The 17,903-nt window shown below is 35.7% G+C and overlaps 2 long non-coding RNA genes across 24 annotated transcripts in view; one reads left to right on the forward strand and one right to left on the reverse strand.

Annotated features, from left to right (window-relative positions):
* The window catches only part of LOC140618114 (uncharacterized), a 297,240-nt gene that overhangs the window by 142,474 nt on the left and 136,863 nt on the right, over positions 1–17,903 (forward strand). For 8 of the 21 annotated variants that reach the window (XR_012018301.1, XR_012018308.1, XR_012018309.1 and 5 more), the window contains one exon: positions 705–3,043. The exons of 5 other annotated variants lie outside the window; for them this stretch is intronic. This is a non-coding gene — a long non-coding RNA (uncharacterized lncRNA). Of the gene's footprint in view, positions 1–704; positions 3,045–17,903 lie in introns of those variants that run through there. 8 more of the 21 variants (XR_012018305.1, XR_012018306.1, XR_012018319.1 and 5 more) reach the window with 4 other exon arrangements.
* LOC140618116 (uncharacterized) overlaps positions 1–17,903 on the reverse strand; it is a 207,998-nt gene that overhangs the window by 134,494 nt on the left and 55,601 nt on the right. The gene's annotated exons all lie outside the window — the stretch shown is intronic.

Here is a 17,903-nt window from a genome sequence, read left to right on the forward strand (position 1 = left end):
ATGACCTCAGCCAAAACCAAGAGTTGGATACTTTACTGACCCAGCTGTCCAGATGCCCCCAGTTGCAATTTTAAACTCTAAGTTCCACTGTCCAATACTGTAGCTATTACCCACATATTGTTATTTAAATTTAAGTTTATTAAAGTGAAATAAAATTAAAAATTCAGTTACTCAATCACATTAGCCATATTTCAACGGCTCAGCAGCACGATGGGGCTACTGGCTGCCATGTTAGGCAGCAGAAATTATAGAGTATTTTATAGTATTTCTGTAAGTACAGAACATCTTACTGGACAGCACCTCTGGAAGGCATATAGCAAAGTACTAAGACTCACTTTCCTCCCTTTCTAAGATGAAAAGTATAGAACGGTCCCTCAAAGATTGGGTTCATTTTGCACCCACTATTATGTGTTACAAAGTCTTAGCCTTCATTAGGTAAACAAACAAACAAAAATATCAGTTTTAGAATCTTACTGCCCAGATTCCCTTAAAAATAAGAAAATATTTTATTCTATTTAAGAAAATACAACAAACACTTAAGGCAAAGTATTTTAAAAATATATCTATCAGGAAAATATATTCATGAATAAGGAAAACTCAGGTTTTTTCTGTGATTAAATACTTTGAGGTTTGCTATACTAAAAACATTAAAGTAAAGAAAAGATTATTACTGATTTTTATTAAAAGTTGTATATTTCTTTTAGGATTTCATTTGAATAAGCCGGATGTCTGGGAATGCTGAGCACCAATGAATATGCTAATCAATGCAAAACAACTATAAAATATAGTAAAAGGCCCCAGATGGAACGTCCTGGGTCACTAACACCCAAGTGGTGGCTGTCTCATCTCTTCGTTATTCAGCTTCCTCCACTCAGACACAAATCTTTCTACACTGGAAAAAAGGACCCAACCCACTTAACTTCATAGCAGAAATTTTTCTCCTTGAAAAATTACTTGAGCTAGAAGAATTTCCATCTGGGAAAGGAAATCCATCAGTTGGAAATTCTAACAAGGTTCAAGTAAACACCTACTGTGACATTCAAAAGGAAAATGTTTCACAGGTATAGATAGGAAAAGGAAGTATTTGGCTGAGAAGCAACTGAGACTGTTCACATACACAGTACTAATCTTGATGCCAGTAACAGTCTAGAGCTATCTCAAAATCTTTATGGCTATTGTTGACTTCTGGATTTGATCACCCATTAAAGTTCTAAATTTGATCACCCATTTATATCCTATAATAAATGGCATACTGCTACTTATGTTTTAATATGATAAAATACATAGAACATAAAATTGACCATTTTGACCATTTTTAAGTGTACACAGAATGATCATCCACTACTACCACTACCTCTTTAGTTCAAAAATGTCATTATTTCCCATTGCTTTTAGGATAAAGTCAAAGTTCACTAGCATTGCCTATGAGGCCCCACATGATGTAGCTCTCTGCCCCTCTTCCCAGACTCATTCCATTCCAAGTTCCACCTCCATTTTGGCATTCTACCCACATTGCCCTTCAGCGTCTTTCTGTTTACTCTTTCCACAGGGCCTTTCCAACAATGTTCCCTTTCTTTGGAATGTCCTTCCTTCCTCCCTGCACATAGCTGATTTCTACTCACCATTCAGGTTTCATTTCAAGCAATACTTCTCGGACATGTCTTCCTGGAAGATGTTCTGACCCTAATTTCTGACTTTGCAGATGTGCAAATTTACATACACTGAGGCAATTATTTGAAGATATCTGCCATGCTCAGAAACTGTTAATATCACTGTTGAAACGTCATTTTATCTTTAGTGCAGGGTTTCATAACCTCAGAACTATCAACATTTTGGCGAGATAATTTGTTGTGGGAGGTTGTCCAAAGCTTTACAGGATGCTTAACAGCTTCCTTGATCTCTAACAGTTGGATCCTAATAGTAGCCTCCCCCTTCCCTCTTTGTGACAACCAAAAATTCTTCCAGTCATTATCAAAATGTCCCTTGTGGCAAAATTACCCCCATTTCAGAAACACTGTTATAGGGCACAGCATAGAGCTTAACACTTAGGACATTTAAAAAATATATTATGGGAAATAAACAGAAATTTGCTTTGTTTCTGCCTATCTTTGTTTCTCTCAAACATTTAGCTAGGCTTCCTATGCTTACCAATAAATAGAATGAATCATAACTACAATAGAATTTGAAAGAAGGAGGGGAAAAGCTACATAAATTACTTTTCAGATATATGTCCCTGGCATCTATAGAAATTTATTAGGGAACATGTGTAGGTAAAGAGCAAAAGAGAAGCCAAACCCACTGTCTAGGCATTTTATATGGAGGCACACTTGACAGGCAAGTGTGAATATACTGTGGATTATGATCCAAGACAGAGGTCTCATACCTCTGCTGCCATTTTTTTTTTTTTTTTACATTTACAGGAGTGTTCGTTGCTATTTGGTTAGGTGAAATGACTTCCAGTTTAAGCTTCTGTCACCTACAAGTTTGTATATAAGCACCAAGTTTGAGGAGAAGTCTTAAATCCACTGCTGGTGACCAAGCTCATTGCTGATGCCCCAAGACACAAAATAGAAAGGGGACTGGAAAAGGAGTACATCCAGGTTAATCAGCAGAATAAAAGATTTAATCTCCCCTCCTGGACGAATGGCTATTTCTCTCTTTCACCTGGGCATTCAACTCCCTGACCCATTAAAATGGGCCTAGAAAGCATTTGTTTCTCCCCAAGGACGTTGGTAGATTAGACTTTTCAAAGACTGCCAAAAACTTGATTGGGTTTGGAAGGCTTCTTTCTCTCTGTTATGCATATGGTTTACTGTGAGCCTGTCTGTATTCCCTCACTTGGGGCAGTGTGTTTGTATGTTTGTGCGTAAAATGTGTATTTATACATCTTGTGGTCTCCTTATTGTTTCTTGTATCTAAACAAGAATTAGTGAGTGATCTAATTCTGAAATATTCTCTACAAATGCAATTTTAGTGGCTTGGAGTAAATATATAATTTAAATGTGTATACTTAAGAAATGCCAGCTTCTCTCCAGGCTGTGGGGTGAATATCAGTACTCTACTTGCAAAGCCAAGAATTCAAGTCACAGGAGTCACTATAAGAAATCCCAAATCACACTTCAGGCAGTCTCCAACCTGTAATTTTTTTGACTTTAAGATGGTATGAATGTGATACATATTGAATAGAAACTGTACTCCAAACTTTCCGTTTCTATTTCTTCCCTGGCTGGTGATATGTAGTAGGTACTCTCGTGATGCTGGGCAGTGGTAGCCTCAATTCCCAATCATCCATGCAATCACAACTATAAACAACTGATACACCTAGCAACTGTTCTGTACCCATACAGCTATTCTGTTTTTCACTTTCGGCACAGTAGTAAATACATTATAGGAGATATTCAGCACTTTGATCTATAAGTGGCACAGAGAGTGCAAAATGAAAACACTCCTCTGGGCCCCCAATTTTGTCAAGTAAGAAGAAAATTCCTCAGCTGGAAATATGCAGTCTTTCTTATAGAAAAGACAAGAGGTCTCGGAGGGCAAGCAAAAATCCTACAGAGCAAAGTCAAATTCCTAAAGAGTAATTTCAAGTCCTAAGAACAGCAATGGAGTAGAGAGCTACTCTCATAGAACAGATCAAGGCCCTAAGCAGACTATTGCCAGCTCCTGGGGTAGGGAGACCTAATAATATCTGCTATATAAAAATTGCTATGCACCAGTGTCTGCTATGTGATGTCTGTTCCCCTCCTTTTTGAAACACTGATTATACTAGTTATCTTGCCACTATCTCAAAATTGTGCTTTGAGAATATGGGAAGTGGACAATCTATGTTTTTATAGACCTATAGGTCATGAGAAGCCACGTTAATAGATTTTGATATATTGTATTTGGGTCTGAAGCCATAATTGGCAGTGGTGTGTCAGTGCCACCTCATGCCAGCTTGTGAGAGCTGGTTGTGTGCATCTTTTCCCAACTTATACTCAGGATATCCTATCAGTATCTTGAAATTACGGATGCTGGTAGTATTTATATCACAGAAATGATCAAATGTTTCATATCAGGGCTCTTTTTTTCTTCTTTTTAGAGAGTTGGCTGTCATACACCACTACTTTTGGTGGTCTTAAAAGGTGGTAAGTGTATTTTTCCCAAGAAGAATATAAATAATTGCACCCAAGGAGAGAGGTCTGTGCTACATTTAAAATGACCACAAATTGTGGGACGTCTGGGTAGCTCAGTGGCTGAGTGTCTGCCTTTGGTTCAGGATGTGTTCTTAGGGTCCTGGGATCGAGTCCCACATCGGGCTCCCTAAAGAGAGCCTGCTTCTCCCTCTGCCTATGTCTCTGCCTTTCTCTCTGTGTCTCTCAAGAATAAATAAATAAAAAATCTTTAAAATGACCAAAAGTTATTTGTAGTATTCTCCTCTGACAGGTAGAATCTATTATCCTAACTTTTAAACCTGGGCTGGCCTAATATCTTGTTTAAGCAACAAAATAGAGTGGAAGACACACTGTGTGCTTCCTGAGTATGGGCCTCAAGGGGCCTTGCCACTTCCCTTTGTCCTCCTGTTGCTCTGTAAGCCTGGAATAGCCAACTGAAGGGTGAGACCATGGGGATCAGGAAAATGCTATCCAGCTGAGGCTTATTCTCCTAACTAGCCTCTAACCAACCCTCCAGCTGACCACGGCTGTGTAAGTGGCCTGAAGAGAGGTCAGAAGAAAAATTGTCCAGCTGAGCCCAGCTCCAATTGCTGACCAACAGGATCATAAGCAAATAAAACTATTGTGGTTTTCAGCCACCAAACTTTTTAACAGTTTATTTATACAGAAATAGCTGTCTAATAAAGGAGTGTTTTGTCATGGGACAGTGTTGTGATAAAAAGTGATATAAATTTCAGCACTGAGCCACATGTTCGATGGTACTGGTATCTAGAACCTCTGCCCAAATTATACAAATAGTTCAACAGAAGAGGACCAAAGTCTAGTCCTTGTAAATTATCTTGAAAAAAATCCCTTCCAGATTGATATCTGTTCATTAACAGGCAACTTTTGGATATGATCACTCATCTCTTTATAACCCATCAAGTAGTCCTCCACTGAGCATGTATTTTTCTGTAACTGTTAATTGAGAATATTTGTATTGATTTATTTTGTTTGTTTTTTATTTAATCAGGACTATTAAATAGGACCATGTTACAGGATTTAGGAAGTCTTTACAATTTGTTTTGCCATAATTTTTATTTCTGAAAACTTTATATGAATAATTTTGGAACTATGTGACTGGATAGCTATTAGAAATCTGTGTTGTGACCTTGTCATGATTAATTCATTGATTTGTGTGCACAATTCCTACAACTATCTGAGAGAAAGCTACATCAGTCCCAGACATACCTCTGAGTTTAACTTGGCTGACTTTCCTGAGCTTGACTTAAGCAAAGAGACTTAAGTCTATTATATCTAAGACTTGAAGTTCTCTGAAAGCTAAGTCAAATCTTCCACTTTAGTTCATCGGAAGAGAGAGCCAAGGGGCCAATGTGAACTCTGAGCTCTTCCTATTAATCTTTTGGATTTAAGTGCATTGATTTATATATATGAGCCAAAGTTTTTAAACTCATGACCAATAGCAGGAAGCCAGATGTGTACCTATTTTACAGAATCACATGCAAGGTGCTAAATTCACATCTACTATGGGTGACTATTTATATAGAAGCACCTGCTTCAAATTCACCAATACCTCTGAATTCCCTACTGTTACTAATTTTCTTTTTCATGTTTTTGGTGTTTCAATTTAGATTTTGGTTACACTCATAGGCTTAAAAGGAATTGAAAATATTCTCACCCTACAGTTTCTTCTTTCATTCTCTCTGGGGAGCTATTAGAAATAGGTACCATACTGAGAATCATTCAGATTAAGTTCATATTTTTGTATTTCATATTGATAAATTATTTTTGCATCTTATAGTAATGCTCTTATGCAGAAGTGACACAATTTTTTTTTTAGTCTACCAGTATTTAGTATAACTTATGTACATGAAAATGCTCAAAACTTAAGTGGACAATTCTAGGATCTCTGATAAATGCACAGAAGCATGTAACCATATTTCAGATAAAGACATAGAATATTATTATTACACCAGAAAATCCTCTTGTGCATCTTTCTAATTAATATCTGCCCCAATCCAAGACAACCACTATGCTGACTTTTATCACCATAGGGCAATTTTGCTTTTACTTGGATTTTATATAAATGGGTTCATACAGTGTGTACTTCTTAGTGTCTGGCTTATTTTATATAAAATATATATTATAAAATTTAATAACATTATAATTTAATATTATGTATAAATAATATAAATATATTTATATTTAATCAATATAATTTTTTGAGGTTTAACCATATTTGTGTCTACTAATAGATAATGTTTTATTGCTGTATGGCAATTATGCTAAGTAAAATAAGCCAATCACAAAAGGGGAAATACTGCATGATTCCACTTATAAAGAGCAGTAAAACTCATAGAAGCAGAAAATAAGATAGTTGTTACCAGGGCAGAAAGGGAAATGGGGAATTGTTTAATCAGTATATAATTTCTGTTATGCAAGATGAATAAGTTCTAGAGATCTGCTATAAAACATACTGCCTATAGTCAACAACACTGTTTTGTGCACTTAAAAATTTGTGAAGAGGGTAGATCTCATGTTATTAGTTCTTACTGTAATAAAAAACAAAACTCAGGAAAAAAAACTCCAAAGGGATGCAAGTAAACGTTTGGAGATGATGAATTTGTCTGTTAACTTGACTATGGTGATGGTTTCATGGATATATATATATATATATATATATATGTCCAAATTCACCAGAATGTATACACTAAATATGTGTAGTCTTTTTTTTTTTAATATTTACTTATTTATTTATTTATGATAGACATAAAGAGAGAGAGAGGCAGAGACACAGGAGGAGGGAGAAGCAGGCTCCATGCTGGGAGCCAGACGTGGGACTCAATCCCGGGACTCTAGGATTGCGCCCTGGGCTAAGGGCAGGCGCTAAACCGCTGAGCCACCCAGGGATACCCTGTGTAGTCAGTCTTTTTTTTTATATCAATCATACTTCAAAGTTTTTAAAACACTCTATATTGATTTTCCACTTACATATGATTGATCTAATGTTTGAAGTTGCCAGCAGATAGCAGAAGATATCATTTTATATTATGTGGAAGTGGCTACTGAATAATATAAAAGACTTATAACTCTTTAAAACAGAACTAGTAGAGTAACATTTGCAGAAAGCAGACTCTGAATAAGAAATACACATCAATGTCCAGGGACAAATATATGTTTGTAAGTTAGTGCTCCCTTCCACTCCCCTAATGCTAGGCCTGCCCCTACCTACCAGAAGCATTTAATTTAGTACCTATATCCACAGTTTTCTATTTTTCCCAAACTTTGCCATTACAATGTCACCTGTCCTATGTTACATACCTTCTGCCATTTGCATAGAGTTAGGTAATTTAATACATTTATTCATGATGTAGTAAAAGGCAATTTGAGGTTAATTTATTACTCTTTCCAGTTTAATATTAATATTTTGTTAGGGAGGGGGCACCTGGGTGGCTCAGTGTTTGAGCAGCTGCCTTTAGCTCAGGGCGTGATCCCAGAGTCCTGGGATTGAGTCCCGCATCAGGGTCCCCGCAAGGAGCCTGTTTCTCCCTTTGCCCATGTCTCTGCCTCTCTCTGTGTGTCTCTCATGAATAAATAAATTTTTTTTTTTTTTGGTTAGGAATCATGTGAAGATAATGATTAGTCCAGCAAAGTCACTTTAATAATAGGTCTTCAGAACTGCAGCTGATTGATAAGTAATGGGATATATTTAATGCGGTGGTGTTTTCAGTACCTTCAAGTGGTTCTGCACAGGCTCAATCCATCTGTGTGGAAGCTATTCCTGGCCAACAAAACAATCCTGATACAGCCACCAAGGCCTTTTATTACTTTCAATCTCATGAATGTTTTGCTGACACCTAAGTAGGTAAGTGAGAGCCAAAAGAACTGACTGGTAGGCCAGGAAATAGTAGAGACTATTTTAATATTTCAATGTCTACAACATTATCCCACTTATAATGCCAATTTATATTATGGTCCTCATGACCTCATTTTTTTCCTGATCCTGTCTGTATAAGTGCTGAATAATTTCTAAAGGGGATACTATTAATAAGATACAATATCTCCTACTGACTTGTATTTGCAGGCAATACCTGCTAGGAGATTTGAGTAAGAAGAATAAACAAACTGCTACATAGACCATTCCAGAACAAATAATACTTACTGAACTTAGTCATCTTCTTTTTTGTTTTTACTATATTAAATAGGGCCCACGTTGTATAACAATATAAAGTGGACTTAAAGGAGAGTTTTGCCAAGATTGGCTAGCTGCTAACCAAACCCATTTCCTCTTCTTCCTGAGCACACATTTAGACTACATTTCCTGCCTCTTTAGCAGTTAACTGTGCTCGTGTTTGGACTAGCCAATAGAATGTGAGTAAAGGTAATATGTGCTATTTCCAGGTCTGAGCAATACAAATATGTCACTTGAGGAAGGCAAAGGACAGGATGGAAGGAGTCTGAGTCCTGTGATTATTATGAGAAAAAAAATATGAGTAAAATCTTTGGAAAAACTCAATAAGAACAGTTCCCCAAAAACAAAACAATCAAAAACAAGATAAAACAAAACCTTTACAAATTAAGTGTGGGAGATACATCTACAAACAATTAGAAAAGAAATATCAAAATCTAGAAACACTCTGTTTCTCAAGTGTCTTCAGTTTCTTGTTTTAAATTATGCAATTGAAACTAAAAGTCATAGCCAAAGCTGTATACTAATGCAAAAAAGATCTACAATGACTAACTATTCAACAACATACTTATATCCTTGGCTCTATGTAAAAACATCAATAAAGGAAAGCACATACATATCCATGTTCTGAGTTAACATAAAATGTTAATTTATAGATGTACTCTTTTACTAATTTTAGTCTTGAACTATTTTCTTTGTTGTTGTAGTTACAATTATCCAATCAACTACTGGTTCCAATCATGTGAAATTATAAAGCTTCTACTCAAGTTACAATATGTGGATAGTACTCTGTAGTGTTAAAATTAAAAAAAAAAAATAGAATAGGACTAGTTATATTATAGGACATTAATATAGTTAGGTTAATTACAAAAGCTCTTTCCAAAAACATAGCATTAAAGCAGAGAACTGGAATTAGGGAAGATGATAATATTGACAAAATTCAGTAGAAGGGTGGCCCAGGCACACAGAACAGCCTGAACAAAGCATGAAAGAACTCAGCTTTGTGAGTACATGAAAGTAGGTCAAATTGTGATGACTTTAGAGAGAAGTGAGCAGAAGCCAGAGCAGGTAGGGAGTTGCCATGGTGGGAAATTTGGATTTTACTATATGTGCAATGAGAAGTCATGGCAGACATTTAAACAGTGGGGCAGTATATGTCATCTTTTGGTTTTAAAAAGAGCATTTCAGATAGTCTCTAAACAATATATTAGAGAAGACAACAGTAAAATGAGAATTTTGTTAGAGGATTTTGTAGTAGGACTGTAGAAATTTGAAAGTTGTGGCTTGGTCCAGGGCCATAAAAGTGGTGATGTAAAACAGTGAGTGCATCTAAGATAATTCTAGAAATGAAATTAATAGATTGGGGATTGAATGTGAGAATGAGAAAGAGGAGGTGGTCAAGGCAGTCAGATGTTTCTGTTTGTTTGCTTTTTGCTTTCTTTTATTATGTTTTAACAACAGTTTAAATAATAAAACCATTTCCTCAGAAATGAATGATGAGAAAGAACTAAGGAATTTAGTGGTTTTTTTTTATTTGATAAGAACACTTAACATGTAATATACCCACTTACCACGTATGTAATAAAAAATAAAGTTTCATTAATTATAGTCACAATGTTATGTAATAAATCTTTAGGATTTATTCATTTTGTGTAACTGAATTATTATCCCTGCTGAACAACAATTCCCAATCCCCCTGCTTGCCCTATCAATCATGATTCTACTCTCTGATACTATGAATCAGACTACTTTAGATTCCTCATGTAAATGGAATTGTGTAATAATTGTCTTTCTGTGACTGGTTTACTTTAATTAGTATAATGTCCTCAAGGCTCATACATATTGTTTTAAATGATAGAACTTCTTTCTTTTTTAAAGGCTGAACAATATTCCATTGTATGTGTATTTCATATTTTGAATAGACACTTCTATTCAAATGAATATATAATATTTCTATTATATATATAATATGTATATGTATATGTATTTTTCATTTACATATATATAATATATATATAATATGTATTATATATATAAATGAAAAATACTCAATGATACCAATCATCAGAAAAGTGTGAATTCAAGCCACAGTGAGATACCACCTCAGACCTGTTAGGATAGCAATTATAAGGAGAAAAAAATATAATAAGCATTGATGAGGATGTGGAGAAAATGAAAACGTGTACACTGTTGTGGGAATATAAAATCATGTAGCTGCTGTGGAAAACAGTATGGAGGTTCCTCAAACAACTAAAAATAGAATTACCATATGATCCAGCAATTCTGCTTCTGGGTATTTAACCAAAAGAATTGAAATCAGAATCTTGAAGAGCTATTTGTACTCTCATGCTCATCACACTATTATTCACAATTACCAAGATGTGCAAGCAACATAAGGAATTCAGTTTTAATCTTACCTTTAATATACCTGCAAAGCATTCAAGTGGGGATTATAAACACATAGTTCAACATGTAAGTATGAATCCTGGACATATTGATGACATTTAAAACCTCAAAAGGTATTTATAATGAAGAAAAAATAATGTTTTCCAGAAGTAAATTTGAAGTTATTAACGTACAGAGAGTATAAATAGTGTACCTTTTAATTGTATATTTCAGGCATCAACATAATGAAACTAAACCATGAGTTTGTGGCAATTTATTCCATGTTTATGAAGTCAATATCACCCACTCATGAAGATTCATTATAGGTTAAAAAAAATTGCTCAAAATTCTTAGTTAAAATTACTTTATTGTTTTTCTTCATTTTTGTTCGTGTTTTACTGGGCTTTGTCTTATCCCAAATATAAAAATCAAAAGGAAGAACATAGTTAAGAAGTATTCATTGACTAATACAGTCATTGGGCTTATCATATGAAATTCCCTTCTCTCACAAAACAAAAATCATTCTAATGTAAGGTATTTTTATCCAATTTAAAATTGATTTAAAAACAATCTAATAACTATAATTTAATGGGGAATAAGTAATATACTTTGAACCACTTCTGGAGATACATCAAGGAGAGATAGCAGAGGTACAGGTGCATCCACTTCTGCTTTTCATTCAGTATATGAAAAATATTGATGCAAGACATGAAAAACAGTACCAGTTTAGAATAAAAGAGTAATCTGTCCCCAGTTATCTCTTATAGTCTCCTGAAGAGATGAGAAATATGTTTTTTCCTATCTATCTAATGTGTAACTAATTGAAAGAAATGCTGTTGGCAGTCTGAACCAAAAGGGGTAGGAAATTCCATCTCAAAGAAAACTCACATGTTATGCACCTGCTTAATTTCCAAGCATTTTCCAGATGGATTAGAGAATGAGATAGGAATAGACATCTTTTTTTGACCTGAAAAGGTCTTGCTGTTTAAATAGCATCTGAATTCCTTACCCTCTGGATATCTAATACTGATCAGATGGTTTGTGTCCAACAAATGTGTTGTGCATAGACAGTGGTTTCTGGAGAGTATCTGTGGTCTGTAGGGAACACTGCCCTCACAAACTCAATCCAGGCATCACAAGGCAGGTGCTATTAAAGATGAGGCCTCATGTTCATGACCTTTAGAATCCATCATTTTTGGTGCTAAAAGAAATCTTGGATGTTCTTCTATTCAAATCACACTTTGAAAATATGAAGTACTCTGGCCAAACCACTATAAAACACTATCAAAAGAAAAAAGGGGAAAGAAAGAGAGAGAAAAAAAAGAAGGAAGAGGGAGAAAGAGAAAAGGAAATGAGATATTGCTTATTAAATCAATCTTGTTGTAAAAAAAATCTATACTATGTTTCTGTTTTCTGTCACTCCCAGAGCCACAGACTATGTCCCAGGTCATAACTAAGTAGGTGTGAGGCATCAAGTACGTAGCTCATTTCCTGGGGTTTTCTGGCAAGGTTAGAGGTGGTTTTGCAGAGGAGAGATCAGCTGTTTTAAAAGTTGGAATTTGCCACGTGCATATGGTGCAATGTGATTTAGGCACTGAGAGCATGTGACAGGACACAGATGATCTGAGGGAATAGCAGATAATATGGCACCAAAGAAGCATGCAGCCTTAGTGCAGGAGATATAAAGGTGGACAAATCTTAAAATCTGATCCAGGAAGGCCACAAGTACTAGTGTAAGAGTACTTTTCAGGAATTCAGGAGAATTCCTGAAAAAGTGTGAAAATGACTAAATCTGCGTGTTAGAAACAGGACATCTGTAGAAGATCTCACCTAGAGAATAGTTATAAGGTTTTCCAATAAATTTAGGTACAGGGGATAAAACCTGAATAAAGCACCGAAGTTTTGACAGAGATAAAAGTTACCTACTTTTCGGAGGTATTTAGTTGTAGAATCAATCAATTTAATGATCATTTGATGAGAAAAAGAATGTTTAGCCATTGATACAAATCTTTCCTTTCTGGGCACCTAGCTAGCCTGCATTTCCCAGCCTCTGTTACATTTAAGTGGTATTATATCTTTAAGTTCTTATCAATGGAATCTGACAGAAGTGATGCATGCTGTCTCTAGAGGAGAGGGCTCCCGCATGCCTTCTTCCTCCTTTTGTTGATTAAGGTCCTAAGGGATGGAAAAATCATATGCAAAAACCTTGGTACCTAAACAATGAAAAGGAGAGAATCATTTGCTGATGAGAAATACTTGCATTGACTATTATATGAGCAAGAAATAAACTTCTAGTATTTCTGGCCTGGGAGATGGGGAATTTCAAAAGAACATAAGATAAGGTTGAGTTTGGGGATTTAGTAAATGAAATTAATTATTTACACTGTGGACAACTTTGGTGGTAAAGACACACAGCAGACAGAATAGCAACTCCTTTGCTCAGAACACAGCAATGACTTCTTTCATTTAAAAAAAAAAAATGGCCAAAGTATTTACAACAGTTTTTGTGGACTTGCAGGATGTGGCCTCTACTGACCCTCTGTCTTTTCCCTCTCACCTCCTCATTCACACTGCTCTGAAGAGCACAATTATCTTTCTTGTCCTAGAAGACACAGGCTCACATCTGCCATACAACCATTGCGTACCATTCCTCCTAACTTGAATGCTTCTCCCCAGATGTGCAAGACCTAACTCCGACCTGCTCTTCAACATTTTGCTTGAATAACCCTTCAAAACAATGCCTACCCTGATAAGTCTATTTAAAGCTGTAAGTCAACACTCCTCCTAGGCACTCCCCATCACCTTACTCTAAAGTATACACTTAATACCTTATAGCATAGTGTTTATTTTGTCTCTCTCACTTCCCCTCCTCTCTCTGATACATGCACACACATACAATGTAACTTTTATGAAGGCAAATACCTTTGTCTGTAAACTGAGGTATCTCAAGGACTTAATTCTGGCACAGAGTACAACTCAATTATTGTTTTATGAATAAACAAACAAGGGAATGGATGAGTTTGGGGCATATAGTTGAGGGCATGCAAGATACATTTGAAAATATGGGTCTAGAAGCAGAATACTGTTCTAAGCAAGTAAATTAGTAATCCATCTATCATCCTGGGACATTGAGAATGGATGAGATCACCCAGGGGAACTATGAAGGTGGAAACTAAGATGAGGGACAAAAAGAGAACATTGCATTTTGAAACATTTGAGACAGTATGAAGAAAAAGGAACCAGGCACATAAACAGAAAATGAGTCAAAGGGGCAGAAGGTAAATGTGGGGATACATGGTATGGTAGATATAAGGTTAAGAGTTTCAATTGTCTCAAACACAACAAAGTGAAGATTTTGTATTGCCTTGCAGATGTGGGTCTCAAAGGCAAATTTTCCACCTAATATAGGCATAGACTATTTAAGCTGCTAGGGAGATTACAATTGGAATATTTGGAACATAACAATTTGGGAAAAAAGAAGAAAGAAAGGAAAGAAGGAAGGAAAAGAAAGAACTATAAAGACAACATCGCCAAAGTCTAAATGTAGCTCATAAAAGAGATCAGTATTAGTTGTTTTTAGTTTTTTAAAAAATACCTTATTTTTTTATTCATGAGAGACACAGAGAGAGAGGCAGAGACATGGGCAGAGGGAGAAGCAGACACCCCACAGAGTGGGGAGCCAGATGTGGAACTTGATCCCAGGACCTTAGGGATCATGACCTGAGATGAAGGTAGGCCCAACCACTAAGCCACCCAGGTGCCCAATTGTTTTTATTTGTAAAAGTCCTTGCTTTGTTCCCTTTATCCAAATAATACATTCATAAGAATATATAAATGTGGAGGGGGAGTAGTGAGGGTGGTGGAAAAATAAAATAATAGATATATGTTAATAATTTCAGTGAACAAAGCTATATACAATTATGCTTCAAGGTCAATATTTAAATATTCATAATATGAACATAAGATTAAAATTTCCTAAGCAGTCATAACACAAATATCAGTTAAATTTGTTATACTGCATTATATGCTCATAGGTTTAAATTGAATTTAAATAAATATTTTAAAAATCAGAGAGGGAAAAAGAGAGTACTGTAATCAGTTGAAGTCAACATAGATTTGGTAAGAACAAATCATAAGGTTCTGAAAGCATAGAGGTAATTTTTTTTCATTATATCAAAGATGCATCCAGCAGCCTTCATGATACATTGAAGATACAATGGGCTCAAATTGGGCTCATCTCAAAATCACTTACACAGATTTGTAGACAGATTAATAATTAATGTACATGGCATTAATTAATGTCTCTCTGACAATGTGGATAGAAATTTCTGTGGTTCAGGGATCCCTGGGTGGCGCAGCGGTTTAGCGCCTGCCTTTGGCCCAGGGCGCGATCCTGGAGACCTGGGATCGAATCCCACGTCAGGCTCCCGGTGCATGGAGCCTGCTTCTCCCTCTGCCTGTGTCTCTGCCTCTCTCTCTCTCTCTGTGACTATCATAAATAAATAAATAAAAAAAAAAAAGAAATTTCTGTGGTTCTGTCTTGATATCATTCTATATAATTTTTCTCAATAATTATTATAGAGAGGTTGATGGAATGTTTAGCAAGTTTGTAGATGAGAGTTAGTTAATATCGTGTATGACTGAAGTTATATAAAGTAATCTTGACAACCAAAGATGCCATACCCAAAACAAGACGATATTTCAGAGAATTAAGAACAAAATAGCAAAAGTTAGCTGAAAAGGTCACTTGCAAAAATGAGAAATAATGGAATTCTTACTATGACAATAGATTATGAGCCATTCATCTAAAAATCTTAGTAACCTCTAAAGGCAGTAGTAACAATTATTAATGCCAATTCGAGTTAAATTTTAACCATGTAAATTTGGTGTTTGTGCCCCTAAATGGATCCATCTTACAGAGTTCTGTTTTAGTCAGGCCAGATTCAGAATATTGTAAGCAATTAAAGTTAGCTCTCTTTGAGAGGGCAAGTCAAACTAGAATAAGTCTAGATGAATCAGAGCAACTATACATTAAAAGTTACTATTCCATAGATAATCATTCCAATTCTGGTAAATCAAAACCTATTGTTCAGGATTGGACAAAGGCAAATGGTCCATGAATAGATGATGATTTCATAATTCAAATATCTTCACATATCTTTGAACAAAAAAAACTATACAGAACAACAAATAAAACTAATGCATAGGGGCACCTGGGTGATGGTTAAGTGGTGAAGCATTTGCCTTCAGTTCAGATCATGACCCCAGGACCCTGGGATGGGGCCCTACATCAGGCTCCCTGAGCCTGCTTCTCCCTCTCCCTCTGCCTGCCACTCCTCCTGCTTCTGTGCTCTCTCTCTCTGTCAAATAAATAAATAAATAAAATATTTTTTAAAAACCTAATGCACAGTTGTATAACTAGGAGATGGAAAATATTTTAAGACTTTAATTATCATCTATGGGAATGGATATCTGATTTTTAGCTTAGACATGTATAGAGTGAAAAAAAGAAGTTCCCATCCTTAAGAAAGAAAAAGCTGGACAGACAGCTAATTAATCACTTTTCATGAACCCATCAGAAAACAAAGTCTCAGCACAGATGGTGATCCTATAAAGATTCTAGAACCGTTGATGAAACTTAGAAGAAAAGGTACATGTAGTGAGAAATGGTACCCAAGTATTTGCTTGCTTGGAGTAAAAGCCAAAGGAAGCCATATAAGCTGATAAAAACATTAAACTACAGATTTTGATGAATGAATTTCTGGAGGCTAAGAGTGGTCTAGTGTAAAAATTTGGAACCCCTGGGGGTCATAATCAGGGGTGTTTCCATAATTTTGCAAGCTTTTCCTATAGAAACCCCACCAGATTCTCACAGGGAAAATCAGAGACCATGGAGAAAGCTCTCTCATGGAGAAGCTCTCCCATGGAGAAGCTCTCCCATGGTGCTTCCTGGAGTAGAGAAAACAGCCACTGCTTAATCTTCCCAGACCCCATCTTCCTGATGGAACAAAAGGTTTAATCCTCAGAGGTATATATTGCAGACTGAACCATTACAGCTGAGGGAAGGAAATTTCTTCCATCCCCACCTTCCCTGTCTTACCTGAAAAACAAAACAAAATAAAACAAAATTTTAAAAGGCACTTAAGCTATAGGGTGGAATACATTTGATGGATAGAATGAAAACACTAAAGGATGTCCAAGAGAATAAAATAGAGGGTGAAGGAGAAAGTTCCGTCCCCGGATGAAGGTTGGAATCACTTAAAAAGGCCACATTCCAAGAAACAGACCCACTTGTGGACACCAAACATTCATATTTAACCAGACATTAAAACTGGTTTCCTTCCCTAAATCTCATACTATCAAACCTCCAATAGCAGTAGCAATGCATTTCAGCTGAGAGAGATGCACAAGACAGACACTGAATAAGAGCACAAAGAGCCAAGAAGAAAGACAAAATCAAGTTAAATAGAGAAATTCAAAGTCTCTGGTACACATAGCAACAAAAGTCCTCAACACTAGGAATCATTGGAACAACAAATCTCAAACACAGCCCAACCCTGGATAGATTTACATAAATAGATTTACCTCAGCATCTACTGCTCTGTACAATATATTCAGTTTCCAACTGAAAATTACAAAATAATTCATCAGAACCAAACTTAAATATGTTTAAGTGCCCATGAAAAGATAGAAAACATGCAAAATTAGTTTTTTTTTCAACAGAGAGATAGAAACTATAAAAAAGAATCAAATGGAAATGCTAGAAACATAAAATACTATAACAGAAAAGAAGACTTTCACTGAACTCATTAGTAGATTTGACAGAACTGAGAAAATAATCAATGAATATGAAGGAAAAGCAATAAAATTTACAATAGTTGAAGCACAGAGGTAAAACGTTGTTGGTGGTGGTGGGGGTGGGTGGGAAACAGAGCTCAGGGATCATGTCAAATGCCATAATGTGGATAACCAGAATGCCAAAAGGAGAAGAGAAAACAAAGCAAGTGAAATATTTACAGAAATAATGCTGAAATTTTTCAAAAACAAGTGACACCAAATCAGAAATTCAAGTAGAATAAATATCCCAAACACAAAACCTAGAGATATCATATTCAAGCTACAGAAAATCAAAGAAAAAGAAAAATTCTTGATGAAAGCCAGAGGGAAAAAGG

The sequence above is a fragment of the Canis lupus genome, chromosome 26, assembly GCF_048164855.1.
Source record: "Canis lupus baileyi chromosome 26, mCanLup2.hap1, whole genome shotgun sequence".
In the NCBI taxonomy this organism is placed as follows: Eukaryota; Metazoa; Chordata; class Mammalia; order Carnivora; family Canidae; genus Canis; species Canis lupus.